At 42.0% G+C, this 18,782-nt stretch overlaps 1 protein-coding gene across 4 annotated transcripts in view; it reads right to left on the bottom strand.

Moving 5' to 3' along the window:
* KIAA1549 (KIAA1549 ortholog) overlaps positions 1-18,782 on the bottom strand; it is a 227,224-nt gene that overhangs the window by 118,141 nt on the left and 90,301 nt on the right. The gene's annotated exons all lie outside the window — the stretch shown is intronic.

Below are 18,782 nucleotides of genomic sequence, written 5' to 3'. Positions count from 1 at the left end.
TTGTGAGGAGATTTCCATTAGTTCTTATTCAACCCAAAACAAAAGGATTAACAATACAGTAAAAGCAAGCAAGACCTTTGCTATGCTCTGATGACTTTAATGGCTTGAGAGCCATCTGACAGATGTCGTGAAAGTGAGCAAGCTTCTGCAAGATGCTGTGAAGGATACTGAAGTTTTACTGATGCAAATGCCTTGGAGAAGTTACTAACAGAGAAAGTATGAAAGTGCTGGATGCTTAGACAAATGGAATGTCTAATAGTCTCACTTCAATAGCTTGCAAAACTTTACAACAAATCTTGCAGGAAAAAATAAGTACCTTCATGGAGGTGAACAGAAAAGGGAATGTAATGCAACATACATTTACCAAAGGTAGATTGTGCCAGATTAACCTGATTTTCTTATTTGCTAATATAACTGATTTTTTAAACAAGGGAAATTCAGTAGATCTAATATATTTGGACTAGACTAAAGCATTTGACAGAGTACTACATGGGAAATCATTAGTTAAATTAGAAAATATGGGAATTAGTTCAATAATTGTAAGGTGGGTAAGGAACTAGCCAAAGGGAAGAAGGCAATGGGTGCTGAAAGATGAGTTATCGGACTGAAAGGATGTTAGTAGTGGAGTTCCTCAAGGATCAGACTTGGGACCAAACTTATTCAATATTTTAACAACCTTGGCACAAAAAGGAGCATGTTAATGAAATCTGCTGATGCTACAAAGTTGGGAGGCGCCTTCAATACAGGAGAGGATCAGATTATTATATAAGAAGTGAACTTCAAGAGACTGGAGTAAGAGATATGGGATGAAAGTCAACAGAACAAAGGCAGTAGCTAGTGATGGTGGCCTGTGATGATTATTTGTTCATTATTGAGTTTGAAACAACCAGATAGTAAGTTTGCAAGCCAAAGTTCTACATACTGTATACACTGCTGGGCTTTTCAGAAACAAGGGAGTACCAATGGCATGTAATTAATAATACAAATTATTGTTTTCTACCATCTCCAGGACAACAGTGCATTATTAGACTGCTACATATCAAAATGGTGCGCGCTACTCATCAAGAATAGATAGGACTTGTAGCAGGGGCTCCAAAGAGCAGACAGACAGAAGAGGAAGCATAAAAATAAAGTTAAGTTCATGGAAGGAGGCAAGCCTCAGGTAAAGCATACTGCACGACAGACAAACCCCTCATTACTGCAAAGCAGCCAATCCAGCTATTCTCTGAGACAAAAACATACTGACCACCTGTGCTCTGGTATATTTTAATGTTATGAACTGCACAAAGTTATTGATTAATATCAGTACTGGCTTGTTTGCCAGCAAAGCTGTTACCTTTGGACAACTATACTGTTACTGAGCCAGGCAATGATGACAGGCAACAATCTAACAAGCCAAAATCCACAAAGCTGATAACATTAAAAAAGAATTAGATGGCTCAGAAAACAGAATTATGATTCTGAGCTACAGCTTGAAAAAGTAAAAGGAGAACACTTGTGGCTATGAGCAGATGAGTCACAGATGGCACAAGTGCAATGGCTTAGGTTGCAGACTACTCTTTAGTCGGTGCAGACATAAGGATTTGCCAGTGAAGCCATGCTGATAAACCATCTTTAACATTAACTTCCAAACTACCCAAAAGTAATGACTGGAGTTAGAACATAACCCACCAGTAATTCAAGTATGTCATTAAGGACTCTGAGCATGAAAACATGATGCTCATTCAAACTAGTCAATCTACCTTTGGAGATTTCAAGTACGAACAGGATTATGGCCATACACCATGGTGGATACACCAACACAACCTCTGGCAGACAAGAAACATCTGTGTTGTACCTTCCTATAACCAAATCAGAGATATTGTTCCATAATATAGATGCATTCTGTGACAAGCTACACAATGCTATCCAGCCAAGTGTGTGTCATAAGCCAGCAGTGGGATAGCCAACTTTTCATGGAAGTCACAGGAGATATATATTTCTAAGATCTTGCGGCACTCCCGCATCATATGCCCAATGTCATCTATAAACTGTCCTCCAAGGAAAGGAAGAATGATCTTGTGGTAAAAAGCACTGGACTGGGACTCCAGAGATCCGATTTCTAGTCCCAGCTCTGCCACAGACGTCCTCTGTCACCTTTGGAAAGTCATTTCACTCATCTGTTTCTAAGTTCTCCATCTGTAATATGGGCTATTAATTTCCTGCCTTAGAGGAATGTTGCAAAGCTGAATTCATTAATGGATTTGAGGTGCTCAGACATTACAGTGATGAATGCAACAGAAGAGCCTATACTTTTTTTGAAAACTACATTTTGAGGGAAATAAAAATGTTCTCTCTTAGAGAAGCCAGAACAACCCTTGGAAGTGGGTTAGAGGTCTGTAAGCCTCAACCAGGACCTGCAAACTACTCAAAACAAAAGTTACTTCATGAATGATCTTTTGAATGTGCATGGACTCAGTGACCTACACGTAATAGAAGTTTATTTGTAACAGTACATTCCTGTTTTAATGCTCTTATTCTGTAGATAAGGAACAAAGCTCCCTCCTGTTACCATGCTCAATAACATTAAACAGAGACAACCACATGATAGTACTTAGACCAATACGGGAAATTATTATGATTAATGCATTACATAACAATAGATTCTAAATTATGACATGGTAAAGTGCTCTGCGTGCAATGTACAAGTCACACGATTACTTAAATGTCAGTATGTTTGAGAGATAGCGTGCCTCTGATTTCAAAAAGACATTTGCCAACATTTTCCCCACTTGCCACAGGGAGCAAAAGGAGACAGAAATGCCTGAATGCAGCTCAGGAGGGGACCATCTGTGTGCCTGGGTGCAGAGAAATCCTCACCACAATGAGAGTGGCAAATGCATTTGAAGAATCATCAAGTCTTCCTCAAAGGGTCAAAAACTCAAAGACTCTATGACTGTTTAATCATTTAACATTGTCCTTTCTGGATTAGCTGTGGTCAAGCAGGTCTGTGTATGCTGTGTCCTCAAAAACCATTTACACAGTTCTCCTATCAAGTCTGTGGGCAAATTTACTTAGATGCCTGGCTCACGAGAAAATACCAAGTTATAGTGGCATTTGCACTTGAAAAGCAGGATGCCTGGGACTTTTTGAAGAGAGGCGTACAAAAATAGTAAAGGAATGACTGAGAAGGGAGCTTGCTTTGCTTCTTTCTCTTATAAATCATGAAGTACTACAGCAGTTATATCAAGACAGAATACGGAACAACTTTTTAAATGCACCCACTAATTTAGAGAGCACGTACTAACCAGGAGAGTGGATCGAGGCCTTTTTGAAGTTTTTGATCTCTATATAGTGGCATGCATACTGATAGAATATTACTTTGCTTGGGGACATATAGAATGTCATAGTAGACCAGTATAATACGCAGGTGTGACAGGGCCAGAAAGGGTTACACAACTGCAGGCTAATTGATCCAGATTCAACCTTTAGAGACGTGTTAGAAAAGTATATAAATAGTAATTAGGACCATTTCATGTTAGATAGACTAGAGTTTTGAAATATATTTTTAGAAAATTAGAGGTAATACTAATTGTATGAGTTACTTATATCTTGTTAGATGCTAACCATGTAAACAAATGGTTCCTGGCTATTATTATAGCTATTGATTCAGAGATCAAAAGGAAATATTAACATTTAGATGAAACTTGGGTGTAATGTCATTGTCTATATTTCTCTTTGAAGTCTGTAGTAAATGGTCTATGAACTGTTTAATGGATAATTACCTTATGCTGATGAATGCAACTAGTTACTTGTGTGTACATGGGAAACAGGTAGTTCTACTTCAAAGCTGCTATTCCTCACCAAAGGAATATCTGCAGTCAAGAGGTTATTACAACTGCCAGTGATCTATATAAAGAAATCTTATGCCCTGATCCTTTTTGTCTCAGACCTGCTTAAGCTTCATGCAAGGGAAGTTTAGGTCACAAGACTGAGGTCTCCAGTCCCATCTGGACTGCCCTGATATTGAATATTTGAATATTAGACTATAACCTGATGAACTGATTCTGAAAAAGGCTCGTCAACTCTAAGGCTCACCATCTCTACTATGAAACTGACTTAAGAACTCTATTCCTACCCTGCCTTTTAACCAATACTCACTCTCTTCTTTTTTAAAATAAATTTTAGTTTAGTTAATAAGAGTTGGCTGTAACCATGTATTTGTGTAAGATCTGAAATATTCATTAATCTGGAGGGTAATGTGTCCGATATTTTGAGATTGGTACAACTTTTTATATGATGAACAAGATTTTCAGTAATCATCATCATATTTGACTTGGCTGCCTGGAAGCCCAAGGCTGGGTTGTTTTAAGGGAACTGTATTTCTGGCTTCTGGGTAACCAGTAAGGTATTGCAGAAGCATTTTACTGCTGGCTTGGAGACTCTAAGTATTAGAATAACCACCTGTTTTGGGGATTGTCTGCCCCATTCTTTGCAGTTTGCCCTAACTGAGCAATCTCAGAGAGTGACACCCCCCAGCACCCTGCTCCCGGAATCCCAGTCATAACAGGTTACTATATTTACAACACCAGTGCACACTTTTGAAAAGCACACAGGCCATGCTCAATAGCTATTTCTCTGAGAAATTTTTTTTATTCCAAAAGATCCAAAATGTCTACATTATTTAACATATGTGCTTGTGAAATTTAATTGCGATGAATTAAGTTGCTTAGTCTACCTTCAAGAAGGCAGAAATCCAGAAACCTACGCTAAGTTTCAGCATTATACAAAGCTGGAGATAAAATACCAGGCCAAGCATACATGGTTATATTTCAAAACTTTATACTTGCACTAAAGTGCGTGACAAGGTATATAACATTCACACTCAGTGCCCTTTACATTTCTATAGATTTCCAAAAGGAGGACATCCTGAAGTGTCTCTTTATCCATGTAGGGTCAGAGTGTGCCCAGCTGCTCCATAGGTGCAGACAGTACAAGAAGCTACCCATCTGGTAGTCTGCACATCTGCGCAGCAGCTAGACACAACTGCAGACTTCCCGGGAGCAAGCTCCATATAACAAAGGAGATAGCGGGGCAAGGCTCTCGCTTCATGTTTGTCAGCAGAGATGGCCAGGCTCACACCAGAGGTGTAGCAGCAGATGAATTCGCACTGCACGCTGGAGAGCCTAGGCAGAAATCCTGCCTCTCTGAGCACAATCTTTCATGCAAGGGTGGCCAACCTGTGGCTCCGGAGTCACATGCAGCTCTTCGGAAGTTAATATGCGGATCCTTGTATAGGAACCGAATCCAGGGCTGGAGCTACAGGCGCCAACTTTCCAATGTGCGGGCGGGGCGGGGCTCACTGCTCAACCCCTGGCTCTGCCCCCATTCCACCCCTTCCCACCCCCTCCTCTGAGCCTGCTATGCCCTCGCTCCTCTGCCTCCCCCACCAAGCCTCCTGCACACCATGAAACAGCTGATCAGGAGGTGAGGGGTGGGATGGGGAGGCACTGATTGACAGGGCTGCTGTTGAACGGGAAGCACTAGGAGTGGGGGGAGCTGATGGGTGCTGCCTTACATGGTGACAGGTTTCAGAGTGGTAGCCATGTCAGTCTGTATCAGCAAAAACAACAAGGCGTACCTGTGGCACCTTATAGACTAAAGGTGCCACAAGTACGCCTTGTTGTTTTTGACATATTACTGTGGCTCTTTGGCAATGTTCTTTGGTAAATTCTGGCTCCTTCTCAGGCTCAGGTTGGGCACCCCTGTTTCACGGTGATGCTTAGGGGGTATTGCACCTGCACACTGCCCTCAAAATGGGCCAAAATCCTGTAAGACACGATCAGGCCCATAACAAGCTCTACTTTTACCACTTATCACCGCAAAATGATTAAATTCGCCATTTTTCTCCTCCTCCAGCATGAAAACAATTTCCTGCAGCAATTGACAAACAGGGTCCCACTCATTTAAGGGAGAAAAGCTTCTGACTTAGTTCAGGCTTCTGTATTTCCTCTGCAGGAGCAGGTAGAAATACTTGCAGTCACTACTTTGATTCAGGAATTTGGTGTAATGACATCCTTTGCTGGAGCGGAACTAAGACCCTCTGCTGAGTCCTTGGCAGATAAAGAAAAATGTAGCTTTTATTTATTTAGCACCATTGTTGTACATGCTGCTTTATAAACAAGTTAAAACACCCAAAAAACAAAACAAAAAAATAATCATTGCTTTGAGAAACTTGTGATCTCAGTTAAATTTTTAATACAGCAAAAATAATGACAGAATAATGAGTCAGGAAGTAGGGAAAGAGGGCAGGGATTTAAAAAACAACAGTAAACATGTTGTACTGTGCAACATTATTGACTTTGGATATTTTGCATATTAAGGACCCTTGAGTGAACAAAATAGATGCACGTTACACAGGGTTGTTCTTTTTTTTGGAGGGGGATGGGGAGGTTTGAACCATGAAGACAGAACACCCATGGATCTGATTATAAGAGAAATCCTCTTTTACGGCAGTCCACAAAACATTCACACCAATGGATGCCCTGAGCGGATATTCACATTCCGTAACTCCTCCTAACAAACTTGCCATGATCCAGATGTGAAAAGAAGATAACAGTGATTATTCAAAATCAGGGTATTGTGGAGCATTTGCGGGAGAAGTCAGGAGAGAAGACTGAACTAAGGAACTAATCACATTCCCCTGAGAATACTGCAGATACATAAAAGAAAACCCACAGTGCTAAGAAAAATAAAGGTAACTACACCTTATAAGCTTACGTGAACACACATAGAACTGCAAGTCACAGTTCAAAGTGTGGCTCTTGCTGAGAACATTCACACTTTTTTTGGCATTTAGCTGTACATGACATCATTGCATGGGAAGCCACATGTGAGAGAAAAGTGCACACAACTTGAACTGGACTTACAAAAGTTAATTCTAAGAAAAATTCTAGTTATATTTGCTCATCGTGATAACTAGATCACACTTTTAAAGAAAAATATAAAATGCTTTTTTTTCTTAACAAATTAAAAGACAGCCTGCATTGTGATTTGAGTTCTGTTCTCTGAAGACCTCGTGTCAGTTGATATCCAACCAAAATACAATTGCCATGCTTTCTGATTATGTTCCACAATCTGGCCTCCTCTAAAATGCAGATACTAAAAGCACTGAAAACAGCAACTGAATTTATATTAACTCCTCTTTGACAGAGATTACCTAGATCAGATACAAGTGTTTTAGATCCCTTTGTTCAGATTTAACACATCCTTTTTTAAAATAAAGATGCACTTTGTAAAAACTGTGTTGAAGCTGTAAAAAAAACTCTAGAGGTAAGGTAACATGCAACTCAAAAGACAAACGTAACTGCCTAATTAAAATTAAGCTTATTCTGTATCTTAGTAACCCCATTATCCATAGGGACACTTCTCACTGATACAGATCCTTAACTATGCTGACAAAAAGAAAATAAATAACCTTCACTGAGCTTTAAACTGTTTGGCCAACTTGTTTTTTTGCTTCTGAGCAGCATTCTAAGATTTAATTTTAGTACTCATAAGAGTATACAAGTGACCCAAACATTCAGGGCCTCAGTCATCCTCTTTTGAGCTTAATTTAAAAGATAGTTGTTAGGCAAGGCAAGATTAAAGTTTTAGAAGACAGAGGAGTACTTTTTGATTCTGCTAAGTACTATTCGGCCTTGTCTACACTACCAAGTTTTGTTGACAAAAGAGTGAATGCATACACACTGCGATGTGACTTTTGTCACTGGGAAAAATGCCCAGTTTTGGCAACAAAATATAACAACGCCAACTAGAGAAATACATCTTCTTCCTCTAAATTTTTCTCGACAAAGTGTCAGCGTAGACACCAGGCTTGATTTTATTGCTTTAATTGGTGTCCCACAATGCTCAACCTGACCGCTCTAGTCAGCAGTTTGAGCTTCACTTCCCTGCAGCCAAACAAACAACCATCCACCACTCCTCCTCAGAAGCCTCTGGAATTTTTGAAATTCCATTTCCTGCTGGCTCAGCATGGAAAGGTCTCACCACATCATCCCGGGTGACCATGGCGGGTTATCACAGCAAACGCTCTCCCGCCTGGACCACTGAAGAGCTGTTGGATCTGATCAGTATATGGAAAAAGAAAGCCGGATACTTGAGCCATAGGAATTGGGTTACCTATGGGCACATTTCTCGAGGTTTGCGCAAAAGGACTATGATTGGGACATGCTGCAGTGCAGAGCGAAGATAAAGGAGCTGAGGCAGGTGTACCATAAGGTGAGGGAGGCAAACTGACACTCCGATGCTACACCTAAGATCTGCTGGTTCTATAAAGAGCTGGATGCTATCCTTGGTGGTGACGCCACCTCCATCGCCAAAAGCCCCATGGATACTTTGGAGGGCCTGGAGGTCACAGAAAGAGGACCTAACCCGGAGGATAAAGTTACTGATGAAGATATGGAGTTAGACGATGATGTGGAGCTCCCAGCAGGTAGGGCAGGCAGCCAGGAACTGTTCTCCACTCCAGAGGTGTCTAGCCAGTCTCAGCACTTGCTCTCTGATGAGCAAGAAGCAGGAAAGGAGACTCCTGGTAAGTGGCTGTGGTTTGTGTAGTGCGGAGGTGGGTTCAGGGTATAGAAATGTGGAAGGCTGGCTGTTTCTGTGAGGTGGACATTTTCCAGTGTAGCTAGTTGTTACGGCTGAACAGGGTGTTGCTGCACACCGAGTTTTCACGGGAATCCTCCAGAGAGATCTCCAGAAAAAAAAGTTTTTTGGAGGTACTCGGTAATCCTCTGCCAAAAGTTCCATGGCAGAACAGCTTTCTTCCTTCCCCCTGTCATGATAATCCCCCACTCTGAACCTTAGCGTCCAAAAGATGGGGTACCAGCATGAATTCCTCTAAGTTCAATTACCAGCTTAGTACTTGTAGCGCTGCCACCAACTAGGAATTCCAGTGCCTGGTACACTCTGGTGCCCCCAAAACCTGGCCCGGGAACCCTCAAGACCCAGTCCCTCTGGATCTTAACATAAGGAAAGTAAACCCTTTCCCTCACCGTTGCCTCTCCCAGGCTTCCCCTCCCTGGGTTACCCTAGAAGATCACGGTGATTCAAACTCCTTGAATCTTGAAACAGAGAGGAAAATCCACCTTCCTCCCTTCTTCTCTCTCCCCCTCCCAGACTCTCCCTGAGAGAGAAAGTAATCCTGACACAGAGAGAAATTAACCTTTCTTGCCCCCTTCCCTCCTTTCTCCCCACCAATTCCCTGGTGGATCCAGACCCAGTTCCCTGGGGTCTCACCAGAATAAAAAAACAATCAAGTTCTTAAACAAGAAAAGCTTTTAATTAAAGAGGGAAAAACAGTAAAAATTATCTTTGTAATTTTAAGATGGAATATGTTACAGGGTCTTTCAGCTATAGACACTGGGAATACCCTCCCAGCCTAAGTATACAAGTACAAATTAAAATCCTTTCAGCAAAATACAAATTTGAACTCCTTCCAGCCAAATACACATTTGCAAATAAAGAAAACAAACACAAGCCTAACTCGCCTTATCTACCTAGTACTCACTATTCTGGACATATAAGAGACTGTATCAAAGAGATTGGAGAGAAACCTGGTTGCACGTCTGGTCCCTCTGAGCCCCCAGAGTGAACAACAACCAAAAACTAACAGCACACACAAAAACTTCCCTCCCTCAAAGATTTGAAAGTATCCTGTCCCCGACTGGTCCTCTGGTCAGGTGAAAGCCAGGCTCACTGATCTTGTTAACCCTTTACAGGCAAAAGAGATATGAAGTACTTCTGTTCTATTAACTCTTACTTATCTGTTTATGACACTCCCATTGTAGGAAACTTTCCCGCACTAATGGGCAATCACTTATGCAATGACCAAAGTGGCACACAGGCGAGCAGCATTGGGAACAGGGCGGAAGCCACAAGCATGGACTAGATGTACCCTTGTTTCCCTACTTACCCTTAGCAGTGAGACGTCTGCTAGAATGACCCCCGCCTGTGGAAAAGTGGGAGCGAATTTTTTATTTTTTTTCCTAGTCGGCTGCACCATGACCCTTGCAGAGTGTATGGTATTTTCCCCATGTGGAGTGTCTCCCTGCCCCTGCCCTCCGCCCCTGAGCCAGCCAACACTCACCATGCTTTGAGTGTTTGCCAAGACGTGTGCCTGCCAAGGGTCAGTGAGAAAGTGATTATTATGGTGCCAAAGGTACATTTAACTGAAATGTTTCAATGCTGTGTGTGAATTTAACAATCCTGCTTCTGTGCATTGTCCCTTGGGCTTTGGCAGATGTGGCCTTCAAGAACACTCCACACACCCCGGCCAAGCATCTCCACCAGATAAGAAAGTGCCCAAGACGGAGCGAAGACGACATGTTCCGGGAGATACTTCACTGCTCCAATGCAGAGAAAAGGCAACACAAGGAGTGCTGGGAAGCCCAACGTCAGGACAGAAAAGACAATCAAGAGTTTGTTAAGGACATAACTGAGTGGATGATTAAAATAATGGAGGAGCAAATGCAGATGCTACAGTCCTTAGTACTGCTGCAGACTGAGCAGATCCATGCTTGCCCACCCCTGCAGCATATTCAGAAATCTTTTCTGTGCCCCCCCAAAACTCCACCCACACAGTCCTTTCCGCTTTCCGGGACTTCTCAGTTTCCCCTTCACTCCACCCCCTCGGACAACTTTCACAATGATAGCTGGACCTCACACAGCTCTGAGAGTCTGCCCTTACCGGGTACCTCCTTTCCCACCAACCGTGTGTGTGTGTGCATACATGTGTGCGTGTGTTTGTGTGTGTGTGCGCGTGTGTTGTTTCTTGTGCAATAAAAGCAAAGTTTTTAAATGGTAACTCATCTTTATTTGTTTCCTACAACCTGAGATAGCAGGCACCACCAATACATTTTAAATCATTTGCTTACTGGAATGTAAGGCCCCATATGTCACCATATGTACGCAATCTATCACCCCTCCACAGTTAGGGAAACCTATTTCTGCAAAACCCATTCACTATTTCACACACATTTCCCAGACTCATGGTCCTTCGTAGCAGGATGCGATTTATCACCCTGCATACTTGCATTAATGCCGCCCCAAGGGTCGACTTCTCCACTCCAAATTGATTTGTGACTGACTGGTAGCAGTCTGGAGTCACCAGCTTCCACACATCGGTTGCCACATGCTTCTCTACCGATAGGGCAGCTCTCACTCTGGTGTCCTTGCACCACAGAGCAGGGGTGAGCTCTGCACACAGTTCCAGGAAGGTGGCTTTCCACATCCGACAGTTCTGTAGTCACTGCTCATCATCCCATATCATCGTATGATGATACGATCCCACCATTCAGTGTTTGTTTTCCGAGCATAAAAGTGACAGTCTACCCGATACAGCTGTTCTGTGAATGCCAAAAGCAATCTAAAGTTGCTCCTATTCATATCACTCAGCATGTCAGGCACCTGGGAGTCTTCTTCAGATAGGAACTTCACAATTAACTCCACTGCCATCCATGATGTCTTCATGACAGTTAACAGAGCATAGGAGAGCAGTGCGGGACCCACTCCTTCTCAGAAAGATGCCGGGGTGTACAGCAAAGAAGGGCCGTTGAAAAATGCTGTGAAAGGAAGCTGGAAGCCCAGGGAGTGCTGGGACAAAAAGCAAGGAATCATGGGACACTGAGCCCAGTCCCAAGATGTGCCCTGATCTACTCCGCCTTCCCACAACACCTAGCAACAGAAGGCGTTGAGCTGGACTGTGGGAACACCTTGGAAACACCTGAGGAACAAGGATTGAACTGGGAGGAAGTGCTGGACCCAGGCTAGAGGGATTTCTAGGCTATGAAAAGAATACCCAGGGGTTTTAAACTGCAAGCAAGGGCAGCTGGCCTCTTAGGAATCTCTGCGGTCAGCTTAAATCATCACTTAGGGTGAGAATTTGCTACTTATATCCAATCTCTTTAGTATATTAAGCTTAGATTACATTTTTGTTTATTTGCTAGGTAGCCTGCTTTGGTCTGTTTGCCATCTCTTATAATTACTTAAAATCTATCTTTTGTAGTTAATACATTTGCTTTATCACAAACCAGTCTGTGCGAGTTATAACGTGGGGCAAAAAGCTGTTGTATAGTCTCTCTCCACATTGAGGGAGGGGGCAAATTTCATGAGCTTACGCTGTACAGATCTCTGTAAAGTGCAAAACGGTATAATTTGGGGTTTATACTCCAGAGAGGGTGTGCTCTTGAGCAGCTGGCCAGTTCCTTAGCTGTAGCCTCCCCAGGCAGAGCTGATCACAGTGACCTGTATGTATTGCATCTGGATGTGTCCCTACCTGTGTGTGTGCTGGTGAAAGGACAAGCTTGGAGAGCTTGGCAACTTATCACAGCAGTACCATGTGAGAGGAAGCCCAGGCTGGTGGGTCGGGGGGCTCAGTGGTACCCCAGTTGCAGGTAGCACCCCGGGGGGGGAACCTATCACAATGCTTAACTTCACTCACGAGTATACTGTAACTGGTTTTAACAACACTACAAAGCTGAGTTCGTCCCACAGGAAAGAAGGCTGCTTGGCAGCACCTCTAGCCAACCATACTGTGAAAACTGGTTCAGACAAAATACAGTACACCCAAAACTTAGCCCAAAAGTTAAATGAAACTCAAATATTTGAGTAGCAAATAAGTTTAGCTAATTTTTTTTTCTTTTAAATCTGTTTTTTGCATGCCTAGTGTGGACCTTAACTGGAAAGAGAAATACCTCAAAATACTACAGTAGATACTCAAAGAGCTAGTCTTAATACCAAAGAGCAAAATTTTTTTTTACATCAATGTCATCTCCCCGTAGTAAACATATAACAAAAAACCAGAGATAAGATACTGCTTCAAAAGGTTTTCCTAATGTTTCTTCAACAGGATGATTGTTTTGTTCCAAAGGATGACATAACCATCACCTTTTCTAGAGACACTAGAAGTGCATTCACTTTAAGGATGGATTGGACAATCAAACTGTGCAAATGTTGCAGCAAAGTCACAACATTCAGCAATTAATTCTAGTCTTTTTATCAAAATTCTCATTCTCCTTTGATTGCATCCTCAAAGGTGACACATAAAAATAATATTTATTATCTCAGAGCAAAGAAACTTGCCTGAAGCTCTCTCTTCTTATTCCTCCTGTATACCTAATGCATTACAATGGGCTTGATCACTTCTGTCAGAAGCCTTCTCTACACTAACCTTGAAAATTGACCTAAATTATGCTAGTTAAGGTAAGTAAGTTATGTAACTTAAGTTGACGTAACTTACATAGACTTAAAGCGGTGCCTACACTGTGCTATGTTGACAGGAGACACTCTCCCATCCATGGTAGTGGTGCTGATTTAGCGAGGTAGTGAAAACAAGGCCAGAGTATTCTCCTGGAAACAGCTTATTCTGGATGAGTCTGAGCTGAGCAGAATCCATTGCTTGGCTAAGAAAGTTCAATTCAGTGGACTTCAATAGAATGCACCCGATTATTTCAGCACTGAACTTGGTCCTCAGAGTCCAGAAGTTCACTTTCCATAGAGCTACTGCTATGCAAGGTACTAACATGTTATCCATCCTAATACATCTCTTGGTCTTTTTAATAGCTAAAAGTGAATGCACTTCTCATAGTTTACCAATAAATTGTAAGAAAGCAGGAGCATCCCCAACTCCTGCCTTCATTATCTTGCCTGGTGGGAACAGGACTGGACAAGAATTCAGCCCAAGATTCCAAGTGACAGCTCTGAATGGTCCACAGTATCTTTGCAAAGGCAATCAATCTGCTAGTGATGGAAATAAAAGGGAGAGGGATAAAGAAGAGGCCAACATCAGTGGTGTGAATAAATTAGGACTCAGTGGATATAAAGTCAGAGAGGCAAGACGGATGAGTCCATACTTGGGGAAAAGTCAGAAAGGCTGTTTTTTAACTTGATTCAGAGATTGAGAAAAAACCAACAAAGGATTTGTGTGGGGGATGTGGGAGTAGGACTAGAAAGCATTGCATGGTTCTTCTTTACACAACACTCTGGCTGCAAAATTCTTGACTGCCTCAAGTTTGAAAGAGTAGAGCTTTACGAATATTACAAAGAGGGAATTTCCAATAGTTTATTATATCAACAAGTACTTCCAAGGCTGAAAAACAAGAGTGGAGAGGAGCAGAACATTCAGTCTCACCAAAAGTTAATATGTAAGAGGAGGAAGAGAAGGGGTCTATTAGGAAATGGATCAGTCTACACAAATTTCCTAAAGGAATGCTAATGTAGCCTCATTGAAAAAGGCGTCAGGACAGTAAGTATTAAAGAGACTGAAGTGCCTCATTTTTGCCTTGTTATCCTTGGGAAAGATGTTCTGTTGTGACAGATGGTTATTGGAAGGGTGAAACAAAATAGCCTCTTCTTCAGGACAATAAGGAGCAAAGAGGGTGGGCAAGATATCACGTAAATGCTTTTGACAACAACCACACTGAAACATTCAGGAATCATCCTTTCACACTCTTCTCTAGCTGTTGTCTAACCTTTACATTGCACTGCATATGCCATGCTCTGTGTGACCTTGCGTTTAGGGTTTCCTGCAGCAGCATTTTAATTATTTATCTGCCGTGTAGAAGAATTAAGTGATACTGGAAATTATTCTCTCTCTACAAACCCATAGAGTACTAGCCCCTTTGCCAGGCTGAACTGGTCTAAGTGGAAGGAAAAAGAAGCGAGGGGGATAGATTTCTTTATTCTCTGTTCACAACAGATTAAACTTTAGCTATCAGCCTGGGAAATCTAGAGATGTGATCAAGGTATACTTCAAGTTGAGGGCATGGGACCATTCCTGAAGAAGCAACAGTCTGTCTGCCTCTATCTTTACAGAAAGGAATCTTGAAGGGACAAAACGCTAGGTCTCTTCTGGATGAGCAATGCTCACTGATGTGCTAGAGGTACTGGACACATACCATCCCACAATCTATTCTCAGGATCTGCATCCCTTCTGGCTGATGGACACTAGTGAGGGAATATTGGATCTATTGCTGAAAAACTGTTAACGCTTACATTAAGGACTGCAGGGTGCTGGCTTCTCTTAAAGAAGCTATTGTGAGGTCTTTGCTAAAGAAACCCATATTTGATGCCAACAACCCAGCTATCCCTCAATATCACATCTTCCATTTCTGGTAAAGATTTTAGAGAAGGTTGTGTCAGGACAACTGAGTGACTAACCACCTCAGCTATTCTTGATTTTTATCCAAGTTGGTACCCAGATGGACATGGAACAGAAACTGCACTGGTAAGGCTGCTGGACGATAGCCTCCTGGCCATGAAGATATGTTAAGGATGCTGATGATAGATGTTTCAGTAACCCTTCAGTACCACAGACCATGAGGTATTGACGACTCTGCTGAGGACTGCTGCTGTTGTTTCTGCTGCTGTTCTGTTTCCTGGGTTGATATTCTCAGGATGTGCTGTCCCTCTTCTCTAAGGCTGCTATCATTTGACATTCCACAGGGTTCCAAATGGTCTCTCTCAATATTCAATGGATCTATGGGGAGAGTCGAAATGCTGGTATGGGGATATAGGCTGCAACTTGTTCAGTATGCTGACAACACCTCACCCAACTGGAGCTGTTAAACTCCTTCTCCAGCGTCTGGTGAGCTTAGGGCATGTCTAAAAACTAGCTGGCTGTATCTCATTCTGGATAAACCAGTAGGCCGGGGAAAGCCACCAAAAGACATGGCCAGGATGTATCAAAGGTGTTTACTCTCCATTTGTGACTGCAATTATAGCAATGTCAGGGAACAGTTCTGGCTATGAGAATACAACTGTTTCGTTTGGATTCAGACCTTGCTACCATGATCTAGGTCTCTGTAATGTCAAAGCTAGAGAACGGCAATGAACCTTGTATAGTACTACTATCACATTACCCAGGGTACAATCTGGACAGATGAACAGCTGTGTCCCCTCAGTTCTCAAACCTGGGGTGCCTTTTACACTGCTTAGCTGTGACAGCAACCACTGTCGGTCTGCTCACAGACAGCCTCCAGCCTTTAAAATACTCCCAGTTTTACTGTATGGGTGGAATGGGCAGCCACTCTTGAATTACACTGCAGAGCAACACCAGCAAATTTCCAGTCCCTGACTTTCCCCCAGAAATGTATGTCTTGTACTTCCAGCACTCTCCTGGACAATACAAGCTCATTAGAAAATCTGTCATTTTATTAACAGAAAATTATATGCACAAATCCTGTGTCCCAACGGGAGCTTCCCAAACACTTCAATACAAACACGCCGGTTTAGATAAAAACACTAAAAGAAATGTATTATACTACAGAAAGACAGATTTTAAGTGATTACAAGTAATGAAGCATAAAAGTGAGAATTGGGTACAAGAAAACAAAAGTAAATTGCAACTAATTCCTAACTTAACAAGCTAAGCAGATACAAAACAAATGTCTCTCTCACCACATCTCAGCAATCTTACTGGCTGAACTCTTTTGGTCAGGATCCTTCTCCCAGTCCAGTGCTGTTTCCTTTGCTCTTCAAGTGTTGATGCCATGGATAGAGAGGAAGGGGAGAGAGAATCTTGGGGCATTTGCTCTCCTTTCTTATAGCATTTCTCTTCTTTGAGAATCATCTAAAGCTGAGGCTCAGGAGACAAAGTTTGGGTTGATGGGAACCCCCAACTGTTTCTTTTGTTCTTCATGTAGATTTTTGCCCCTCTCCTCTTTCCTGATAAAGAATGGCCACTTAAACAGGTGACAGTCCATTTGACTTTGCTGACACTTGGCTGAGGCATTAGCTAGCCTTTTGTCTCAGGGGAACTGGTTTGTGGCTGATTCCAGATTTGGAACACATTTTACCAAGACAATAATTATCATTTGGAAATTCATAATTAATGGATACCTCACAAGGGATATTTGTACAAAATGTATCATAATCCTGTAAAAGGGGTGAACATTGGGATACACACTGCCACAACTACACCTTAATCAATCCAGAAACTTAATCTTTTGCAGTATGCATTAATTCATCTGCTAAATCATACTTCTCAGCAAGAGCACGTGATAGCTATGTTCTGTGACCTGCACTGCCTGCCTATTCCTTTCCAGGATGAATTTAAAGTGTTTGGTTTTGATCTATACTGGACAATCATAAATGGCTTAAGACCTTCCTACATGAAAGACAGCTTCTCACTTTATGCCTTATCACAACTGCAAACAGAAGAGGGCCTTGGTCTGGCTCCCCCTCAATTTAAAAGGGGGAGGAGGGCTGGAAGTAATGCTTTCCATGAGGGATCATCAGATTTGGAACCATCTCCCTACCATGTCTGAAATAGCCCATTGTCCTTCAATGTCCTACGCAAGGCGCAATTTGCTTGAGCAGAGAGAATGGGTTGATGGAAATTATATCTGCATGGGGATGGGGGCGGGGGGAATGGTGGGTGTGATGTAGGAAGTGAAATTTTAGTGGGTGTTGTGGTATTAGTTACTAATTATCTGTTTTATTCTTCTAATGTGTGTGTGTTTGGGTCCTCACTCTGTGTGCGCGCGTGTGCACGTGTGTGCGTGCGTGTGTAAATCCAAATAACTAAATGGGTAATTTTTTTCTAAAATAAAGATCAAATTAGTCTTAAAACTCTTTCTACCCAATAATCTTAAAATAAATAAATAAAACCACCCGTCTACCACTTATGCTCAGTAAATCTAAATCTTGAAGTAATCCAATGCCGGGCTAGAGTCTCCTGATGATCTTCCTAAACAGTAAAATTACACAAAAACCACGTTGTATGTCATCATCATCATGATCTTCCTATTACGCTGCTGGTGTTTAGGGTAGTAGCAAAGCTCCTCCACTCCTGTCTGTTTCTGGCAAGTCTTTCAGTGGTTCCCCAGCTGTGTCCCAGGTTTTTCAGCTCAGCTTCCACAGCTCTTTGCCATGTTGTTTTCAGGCAGCCTCATTTTCGCTCGTCTTCAGGTGTCCATCTTATTGCTACTCTGGTGATGGAAGCACATGACTGATCCATCTCCAACGCCTCCTGGCAATGATGGCGCTCAGATACTCTTGGCTGCACTGTCCATGTATCGATTAGAAATTCATTGTTTACAAAACAAATCTTAAAGGCTCCAATATGCTCCTTTTAAAGGGAATGACATCTGGATTATCATTTCTCTATTCAGAAATTATATTTATTTTAATCTGTATCACTTGGGATAGAGAATAGAATGTAAATAAGTAAAGCATTTTACAATTCCACAAAATTGCTTCTTTTTTCCATTACATTTCTACCGACAACCCACCCATCTAAAGTTGAACTGGTACAAAGGAAAAAGAGAAAGAAAAATGTTTAATTTCTCCATTAGGCTTAAGGACTCTTGAGATGGCAGATTTACATTACCTTTTATATAAGTTCTTTGATTCTATCCTGTGAAGTTGGAAAATTAATTCTTGGCTCCAAATGAAGATATGATCAGAGGCCTGCAAGTTAGGTACATGTTTTAGGAGCTCATCTTGTTCCTATATATTGGGATTCTTCCTCTCCTTGATAGAAGAGCTGAACAGAGGAACCAGGTTAAATATGGATGCAACCTTGACAGCTTTCCTTGCAGAAATCCCCTAATAGCATATTTCCATTGAATAACATCACTTCTGAGTCTTAGGACATCTGAAATGCATACACTGAGGTCCCTTCTCCTTCCACTCACCCTCAATCTTTCCATTTGTAAGATGGGCAACTGAACTGGACCACAATGAGGGTATCCAGGACATTGGCTACAAATGGCAACTTGACTATAAAAGAAATTTTAAAA

The sequence above is a fragment of the Gopherus flavomarginatus genome, chromosome 1, assembly GCF_025201925.1.
Source record: "Gopherus flavomarginatus isolate rGopFla2 chromosome 1, rGopFla2.mat.asm, whole genome shotgun sequence".
Classification (NCBI taxonomy): Eukaryota; Metazoa; Chordata; order Testudines; family Testudinidae; genus Gopherus; species Gopherus flavomarginatus.
Note: the sequence above shows the minus strand (reverse complement) of the source record. Positions and strands in the feature narration are given on the sequence as shown.